The following is a 9,675-nucleotide window of genomic DNA, read 5'->3' as shown; positions in this document are numbered from 1 at the left end:
TCCATTTCACGTTTATTTTTGTTTATGATGTAAGAAAGGGATCTAGTTTCATTTTTTTGCATGTAGCTGTCCAGTTCTCCCAGTACCGTCTGTTAAAGAGGCTGTCTTTTTTCTATTGGATACTCTTTCCTGCTTTGTCAAAGATTAATTGGCCATATACTTGTGGGTCCAGTTCTGAATTTTCTATTCTATTCCACTGGTCTATTTGTCTGCTTTTGTGCCAATACCGTACTGTCCTTTGTTTTTTTTACAAATTTTTTTACATTTATTTATTATTGAGAGACAGACAGAGCATGAAAGGGGGAGGGGCAAGGAGAGAAGGAGAGACAGAATCTGAAGCAGGCTCCAGGCTCTGAGCAAGCTGTCAGCACAGAGCTTGACGCAAGGCCCAAACCCACAAACTGCAATATCATGACCGGAAATAAAGTCGGTCACTCAACCGACTGAGCCACCCAGGCGCCCATTATACCATGCTGTCTTGATGATGCCAGCTTTGTAGTAGAGGCTAAAGTCTGGATTTGTGATGCCTCCTGCTTTGGTTTTCTTCTTTAATATGACTTTGGCTATTTGGGGTCTTTTGTGGTTCCATACAAATTTTAGGATTCTTTTTGTTTTATCTTTGAGAAGAATGCTGGTGCTGTTTTGATTGGAATCACATTGAATGTATATATTGCTTTGGGTGGTATTGACATTTTAACAATATTTATTCTTCTGATCCATGAGTATGTAATGTTTTTCCATTTATTTGTGTCCTCTTCATTTCCTTCACTAGATTTCTATAGTTTTCAGCATATAGATCTTTCACATCTTTGGTTAGGTTTATTCCTAGGTATTTTACAGTGTTTGGTGCAATTGTGAATCGGATCATTTTCTTGATTTCTCTTTCTGTTGCTTCATTATTGGTGTATAAAAATGCAGCTGATTTCTGTATGTTGATTTTGTACCCTGTGACTTTGTTGAATTCATGGATCAGTTCTAGTAGGCTTCTGGTGGAGTTTTTCGGGTTTTCCATGTAGAGTATCATATCATCTGTGAAAAGGAAAGTTTGACTTCATCTTTGCCAGTTTTGATGCCTTTTATTTCCTTTTGTTGTCTGATTGCTGATGCTAGGACTTCCAGCACTCTGTTAAACAACAGTGGGGAGAGTGGACATCCCTGTCATGTTCCTGATCTCAGGAAGAAAGCTCTCAGTTTTTCCCCATTGAGAATGATATTAGCTGTGGGCTTTTCATAAATGGCTTTTAGGATGTTTAAGTAAGTTTCTTCTATCCTGACTTTCTCTAGGGTCTTTATTAAGGAAGGGTGCTGTATTTTGTCAAATGCTTTTTCTGCATCTATCAACAGAATCATATGGTTTTTATCTTTTCTTTTGTTAACATGATGTACCACATTGATGGATTTGTGAATGGAACCCAGGAATGAATCCCACTTGATCATGATGGGTAATTCTTTATATGTGCTGTTCAATTTGATTTGCTAGTATCTTGTTGAGGATTTTTGCATCTGTATTCATCAAGGATATAGGCCTTTACTTCTCTTTTTTTGCTGGGTCTCTGTCTGGTTTGGAAATCAAAGTGATGTTGGCTTTGTAGAATGAGTCTGGAAGTTTTTCTTTTATTTGTATTTTTTTGGAATAGCTTGAGAAGAATGGGTATTACTTCTGCCTTAAATGTCTGGTAGAATTCCCCAGGGAAGCCATCTGGCCCAGGGCTCTTACTCGTTGGGACATTTTTGATAACTAATTCAATTTCTTCACCACTTATGGGTCTGTTCAGATTTTCTATGTCTTCACATTTGAATTTTCATAGTGCATGTGTGTTTAGGAATTTGTCCACTTCTTTTAGGTTGTCCAGTTTGTTGGCATATAATTTATCATAGTATTCCCTGATAATTGCTTATATTTCTGAGGGATTGGTTGTAATAAATCCATTTTCATTTGTGATTCTATTTGTGTGCACTATCTTTGCTTTTTGAGAATCCTGGCTAGAGGTTTATCAATTTTGTTTATTTTTTCAAAAAACCAAACTCTTCGTTTCATTGATCCATTCAACTGTTTTTTTTTTTAATTCTATATTGTTTATTTCTGCCCTAATCTTTATTATTTTCTCTTCTTCTGCTGGGTATGTTGTGTTCTTGCTGCTCTGCTTCTAGTTCCTTTAAGTGCACTGTTAAATTTTGTATTTGTGCTTTTTCTAGTTTCTTGAGCAATATTCTTTCCTCTTAGGACTACCTTGCTGCATCCCAAAGAGTTAGAATTGCTGTATTTTAATTTTCATTTGTTTCCATATATATTTTTTATTTCTTCTCTAATTGCCTCATTGGCCCATCATTTTTTAGTAAGGTCTTCTTTAACCTCTATGTTTTTGGAGATTTTTCAGACTTTTTCCTGTGGTTGATTTCAAGTTTCATAGCATTGTAATCTGAAAATTTGCATGGTATGATCTCAATTCTTTTATCCTTATTGAAGGCTGCTTTATGACCCAGTATGTGATCTATCTTGGAGAATGTGCCATGCCCACTTGAGAAGAAGGTGAGTTCCATAACCTCAGGATGTAGAATATATAATATTAATTAATAATTATAATTAATATAATATAATATATTTTTCAGATCCATCTGTTCCAGTGTTTCATTGAGGTCCATTGTTTCTTAAGTGATTTTTTTGTCTAGTTGATCTATCCGTTGCTATAAGTGGAGTAATGTCTGTTGCAATTAGCACCTTCTTATCAATAAGATAGCTTCTGTTTTTATTTAATTGTTTTATGTATTTTCATGTCCTGAATTCAGTGCATAGACATTTATAATTGTCAGCTCTTCCTGATAGATAGACCCTGTAGTTATTATATAATGCCATTCTTCATCTCTTGTTACTGCCTTAACTTTAAAGTCCAGTTTGTCTGATATAAGTATGGCTACTCCAGCTTTCTTTTGAGTATCAGTAGCATGATCAGTAGCATCTCCATCCCCTTACTTTCAATTTGAAAGTGTCCTCAGGTTTAAAATGAGTCTCTTGTAGACAGAAAATAAATGGACTTTTTTTTTTTAATCCATTCTGATACCCTATGTTTTGATCGGAGCATTTAGTCCATTTACATTCAGTGTTATTATTGAAAAATAAGGTTTTAGATTCATTGTGTTCTATGTAGGATTCATGCTTGTAGTGGTGTCTCTGGTACCGTGTATACCTTGCAACATTTTCCTCAGAGTCCACCTTAGTATTTCTTCTAGGGCTGGTTTAGTGGTGATGATTTCTTTCAATTTTTGTTTATTTTGGAAAACCTTTATCTATCCTTCTATTTTGAATGATAGGCTTGCTGGATAGAGGATTCTTGGCTGCATATTCTTTTTGTTCATTACATTGAAGATTTCCTGCCATTACTTTCTGGCCTGCCATGTTTCAGTAGATAGGTCTGTAACCACCCTGATATGTCTCCCTTTGTAAATTAGGTTCCTTTTATCCCTAGCTGCTTTCAGAATTCTCTCTTTATCCTTATATTTTGCCAGTTTCACTATGATATGTCATACAGAAGATAGATTCAAGTTACATCTGTGTGAAGTTCTCTGTGTCTCTTGGGTTTCAATGTCTGTTTCCTTCTCCAGATTTAGAAACTTTTTGGCTTTAATTTGTTCAAGTACCCCTTCAACCCCTTTCTGTCTCTCTTCTGGAATTCCTATGATAGGGATATTATTTCCTTTGATTGCATCACCCAGTTCTCGAATTCTCCTTCATGTCCTGAATCAATTTCTCTCTTTCTCGGCTTCCTCTTTTTTTTTTTTTTTATAATTGTGTCTTCCAATTTATCTATTCTCTCTGTCTTTTCAATCTGTGCAGTGTCCTCCTCCGTTTTATTATGCACCTCATTATAACATTTTTTAAAATTCATCACAACTATTTTTAAGATTCATAATCTTTGTAGCAATAGCTTCTCTGCTGTCTTCTGTGCCTTTTTCAATACTAGTGATTAATTTTATTACTATTGTTCTAAATTCTTGGTCAAGTATGTGGCTTACATCTGTTTTAACCAATTCTTTGGCTGTCACTTCTTCCTGGAATTTCTTCAGAGGAGTTCTTCTGTTTCGTCATTTTGTCTAGTTTTCTGTCCTTGTAAGTTTTTAAAGCTTGTTATGTGCTCTGCACCTTCAAGCTCTGCTATATTAAAGGAGACTCATTGGCTGTCCATGGCCTCTATGTTGAGGAAGTGTTCTTTTAATGGTGTTCCTTGTTCTCTCTTGTATGCCTTTGGTTATTTTATTTCTCTACTCATAGTGATAATTGGGACTCTCCACCATGTTTATTTACTTTTGTTTCTTGGGGTATCCAAGAAAACAGACAAACACACAATGAAAAGGCACAGACCAATCAAACAAACAAGCAAACTGAGAAGAAAGCAAAAACAAAACAACAAAAGACAAAGGGCAGTCTAAAAGCATAAAACCAGAAATCCCAGCTACAAATAGAGAGCAGGGTGGAGGCAGTGCTGACGGTAGAGCATATACAAAGAGAAAAATGACAAGGGTGGGGAGAAAGAGAAATTGAAGGTTGACCAGGCAGAGAGAATAAAAGGCTTAATTCAGAGAGAGAAAAAGGAGAATATGGTAGGAGGCGAGGAGAAAGAAATGTAGATACTGTTACCCAGAGAAACTATATAGTCTGATTATAAGAGAGAGAGAAAGAGAGAGAGAGAGAGAAAGGTAATAAAGGAGGTATAGAATATGTATCAAGAGAATTGATTAAATGTGACTGTTTAAGCACACCTATAACCAGAGTGCCCAGTCTAGTGGAGGGAGATAAGAATGAGGTAAGGGAGAATTTATCTGAATCATAAGAATTGGCCTAGAGTTTATCTTGGCAATGCATCAATGCTGGTCTTGCCCTGGGCTCCAGTAAAAAAAAAAAAAAAAAAAAAAAAAAAAAGCAGCTCTCCAGCGTGATGATTGTGGTTTGGTGTAGGCCTCTCTCTCCTCCAATGTGGGTCCCTGAGGTCCCACCTTGATAGTTGTGGTAGGAAAAATGAGGGCCCCCCAGCCATCTCAAACCAAGTGTTGCAATCACTCTTTTGGGTCCCATCTCCCTGTGCCTTGGGTATAGCCAAGGTAGGTTGTGTTCTATGACCCTAGCCCCACTTCGTTTCCAGCTCTTAGTTCACATGCTTTTTAAAAATTTATTAAAACATTTTTTTAAACATTTATTTATTTTCGAGAGACAGAGAGTGACAGATCATAAGCAGGCAAGGTACAGAGAGAGGACACACATAATCAGAAGCAGGCTCCAGGCTCCGAGCTGCCAGAGCAGAGCCCGATGTGGGGCTGGAACCCACGAGCTGTGAGATCATGACATGAGCAGAAGTTGGATGAACTGACTGAGCCACCCAGGCGCGCCCCATGCACTTTAATGATACTGCCTGTAATGTACTCCTGCAGGCCGGCCGCTTCCTAGCCAGGGATTGAGTAGGGGGAGTAGGGGAGCGGTTCCTTCTGATGCTGACTGGGAACGGGACACCCAGCCCAAAGAAAGCTCCGCAGTTAGAGATAGAGTCTCTCTCCAAACACCCTCCTGTCAGGGATGGGATTGTAAGGTCCCTCTCTATCCTGGGCCAAAGTTTTTCTCTTCTTCAGGGATAGTTCTCTGAGCAGTTTCAGCTGTTCTTTCTCTTCCTCTCGCCTCTTCACAGAGGGGGCTCCCTCCCTTCTCAGCCTCCGCGTCCCAGTCCATTTTTATCTTCCCCAGTTTACAATCACACACCTATGATGCTGTATTCTTAGTGGACTTAGTCTCTTTTCTTCCCAGACTATTGTGGTTCAATGTCCTTTGGCTTCAGCCCTTCTTTGTGTGAGAGATGCAGGTGGGAAGTATGGAACTTCCTATTTTTCCACCATCTTGCCTCCAGTAAATGTCTTAACTTAGAATGAATTATTGAACTATTTTCCTCTCATATCCAGAATATAACAAAAATACCCCAATGACCACTTCTTTTAAACATTTTTTTGGGAAGTTGTAGCCAGTAGCAATAATGAAAGAAAAGGAAATAAAAGGTATCACTCTATGAAATAAAGAAAAAGTCATTATTTACAAATATGACTGTATACTTGGAATTCCCAAACAAGTCTACTGGCAAATGCATTAGAATTAATAAGTAGGATTAGCGAATTTTCTGAACTCAAAGACACACACACACACACTTTTAAATATCAGTTGTAAACAATCAGAAAATAACATTTTGAAGCTATAGCATACATAATAGGTAAACAAAGTCAATAACTAGGAATAAGCCTATTAAATTGTATATATTTACACAAAAATAACAAAATGTTATTTAGAGAAATTAGAGTCATCAATAAATAGATGGATATACCATAATAATGGAATGAGAACCAATATTGTGAACATGTCAGTTTTCATCAAAATAATCTACTTACAACGTAATTTTTGTCAAAATTCCTGTAGGTTATACTTTTTTATAGAAATTCATAAATAATTATCTGGAAAGGCAGACAACCAAAATAGTTATGGAATTATTGAATGAGAACAATATTGGAAGACTTATTCCACCAGATATTGAGACTTACAAAGCTACACAATAAATGGTATACTGTTTTATCAAGTCTATATAGGATCAATTGATTTGTGAAGAAGATGTCACTGCAGTGCATTGATAGTAAGGGGTAAGGATGTTCTTTCCAATAAAAGGTGCTGCATCAATGGCAAATCTAAATGGTCAGTAATGACTTTACACCTTATTGACACATGTACAAAAATAAATTTGGACTGTTGACTTAATTTAAAAGTTAAAGCAATAGAGATTCTAGAATATGCCATAGTTTGCTTTGTGAACTTAAGAGAGGCAATGATTAATAAAACAAAATGTAGGCATACAGAAAAAATATATTGCTGAATTGAATTTTTCAAAATTAAGAACCTGTTAAGGATCCAAGAGAGTGGAAAAGCAAACCACAGGATAGAAATTATTTGCAAGACATTTATATCATGAGAGATTTGCATCCATTGGAAACTTTTTTAAAAAGATGAATTAAGTAATGGCCCAATGACTTTCACATTTTCAAATGACTAATAAATATGGAAGTGTGCTCAATTAGTTACCAGGGAGGTACAAATTAAAATTACAACACAAAACTACTGTATACTCATCAGATGGCTAACATGAAAAAGACCAACAATGTCCAGTGCTGTTGAGAACTGGGACCAATTCCACAGGGAGGTCTAATTCTTTCGAACATGCATAAGTGTGTTCAACCAACATACTGCAAATGATCATAGAAGAGCTATTTGTGATCCCTCCAAAGTAGACAAATCCTAAAAGCTCATTAATAGTAAAATTACACATTTTGGAGTATTTATAAAATATACTTACTTACAGCAGTGACAGTGAACAAATATCCTGCATGCAGTAGAATGGATGAATCTTAAACAAAATGTGTGAATGAAGCCAGACACAAATTAGTAAATACTGTGTGTGTCTACTTGCATGAATTTCAGTAAGATATAGTGTAATCTTTGGTGCAAGAATTAGAATAGTGGTTGTTAGGAGAGGAATTACCTTGGGAAGGAGCACAAGAGTGGCTTCTGGGTTGGGACTAATTTTTAATTTCTTGTTCTGGGAGGTGTTTACATGGGAATGCTCATTTAAAAAAATTCCTTAAGCAATACATTTATGATTTGTACTCTTTTCAGAATCTGTTGTATGTCAGTAAACATTTAAAAGCTATAGGGATTTTTAAAAAAGTTCTTGGAGGATCCTAAAGGAAAAAATCTTAATTAAGAATCAAACTGCCTACCTAGCCTAAGATGTAATGGGGTTTCCACTTAACAGATGCATTGGTTCAGTGGTCTGTCCGTTTTATTATCGTGTGGCCTTTCTGAACCTACTTTGGTGACCCTGTCCAGGTGACTTAATCTTCTTAAGAAGCAGTTGCTTTAGATATAGATTTTACTTCCATATTTAAAGCAACTGTGCTGAACAAAAGAGATGGATTAATTGATGCTTTAAAATCCTATAAAAATGCTAAATCCCTGCAAATGAAATCTACATCTTAAACAATCAATTTTCACAAGTGAATATATAAGCTCAGGAAGAAACAGCCTGGCAAATTCATCTGGTGTTCTGTATAAATACAATTTTAAACTACCTTCAGTTTTTTCATGCTTTGCCATCTGCTGAATGGCGCTTGGAATGGAATTTTAATCTCTAATTGCAAATGCAGGGATTAAAAAGGTTACATTCAAAATGTGCTGCAAGACCAGCTAACAATTCAGAAAGGAAAAAAAAATGTCTCTCTCTGCAGGTTTTTCTGGCATAGATGTTTTCTGGAAATGATAACCTGGCACCAGGTCTTTCACAGTCAGAAGTGGAAAAGAAAAGAACCTGCTCCAATTGGGTCTGAACTGTCTGAACGAACCTTTGTGTAAACTCCAGGTGCTTTTGACTTTGGAATCAGAGCAAGAATGGACGACTTTGCTCTTTCATTTCCTTAGAAATGAGAGCATTATGTTAGCGGTCAGTTAAACAATTAAAACAAAAGAAATACAACACTTTGGTTTGGTGGTGCCTAGCATGGATTTAGCTAAATGAAGACAGGAAAATGAAATCATCATTGAAAACGGTAAATTCTACAATCAGATTGACAAACTGATGTGCATTCTTCTAAATTGGGTAGAGATTTATGAAAAAAATTCAACCTAAGTTTTAGTTTTAATATGTTTAATATATAGATATATCAGTTCTCCTTCCTTGGGAGCTTTCTCCCTTACTATTTCTTCAGCAGACCTTTGCTCCTTTATTATACCACTTCTATACATACAGTAGTATGTTGAAATATGCACACTTACTTCTACTCTCTTTTGTGCCTTTATGTATGTGGTCTCTCTTACTTGGACTACCCTCTAGACAGTGAAGTCAAATCCTTCTGTATAATGACTTTGACAAAATGGGGAGTCATTATGGAATAATATTATGAACACTTCTGAGCTCTGTATCTTAGAAATCTGAACTTGTTTTATTGTTCTTCAGTTGTTTAAATGTGGATATTTTTCTTCTCAATAGATCAAGGACCATGACTTCTTTTATTTTTCCCAATGCAAGAGAGATATTAGGGGACTTATAAAAGTCTTGAAAAAAAAACCCAGCAAAAAGACCATTTAAAAATTATAATGTGTAAATTTTTTTTGATATAAAAGACTTTTTATGATACATTTTAATTCCCCCATGTTTCATGACTTTTTGAATGAGACACACATACATGCATGCATGTGTACATATCATATATATGTGCATGTATATATGTTTACATATATATGCTTGTGTATTTCAAATATATGAATATTGTCACTCTATAATGAAATGTATAGTATATGTGAATATTTCCTAACATCTATTTTCCTTCCTTTCTCCCTTCTTAAAATTACCCAGAAGACCCAGCGAAATTACCATTACATATTATAAAACAGCTGAACTGGGAAAATATTAGAGGAAGCTTAGGCTGTGATAAATCAGCAATCTTGCCTCTGAATATTGGCTTTGGTACAGACCAGTAATAAATTTAATCAAAGCTTCTTTTGGCTAAGAGGGGAATAGAGGGAAAAATAAATGTGCAAAACATGGACAGGATAAATACTCTTTTAATATATACCTAGCAACTCAGAGTAGTGATGGACAGTGG

Source organism: Suricata suricatta, chromosome 6 (assembly GCF_006229205.1).
Source record: "Suricata suricatta isolate VVHF042 chromosome 6, meerkat_22Aug2017_6uvM2_HiC, whole genome shotgun sequence".
Classification (NCBI taxonomy): Eukaryota; Metazoa; Chordata; class Mammalia; order Carnivora; family Herpestidae; genus Suricata; species Suricata suricatta.
This window is presented reverse-complemented; position numbering follows the sequence as displayed.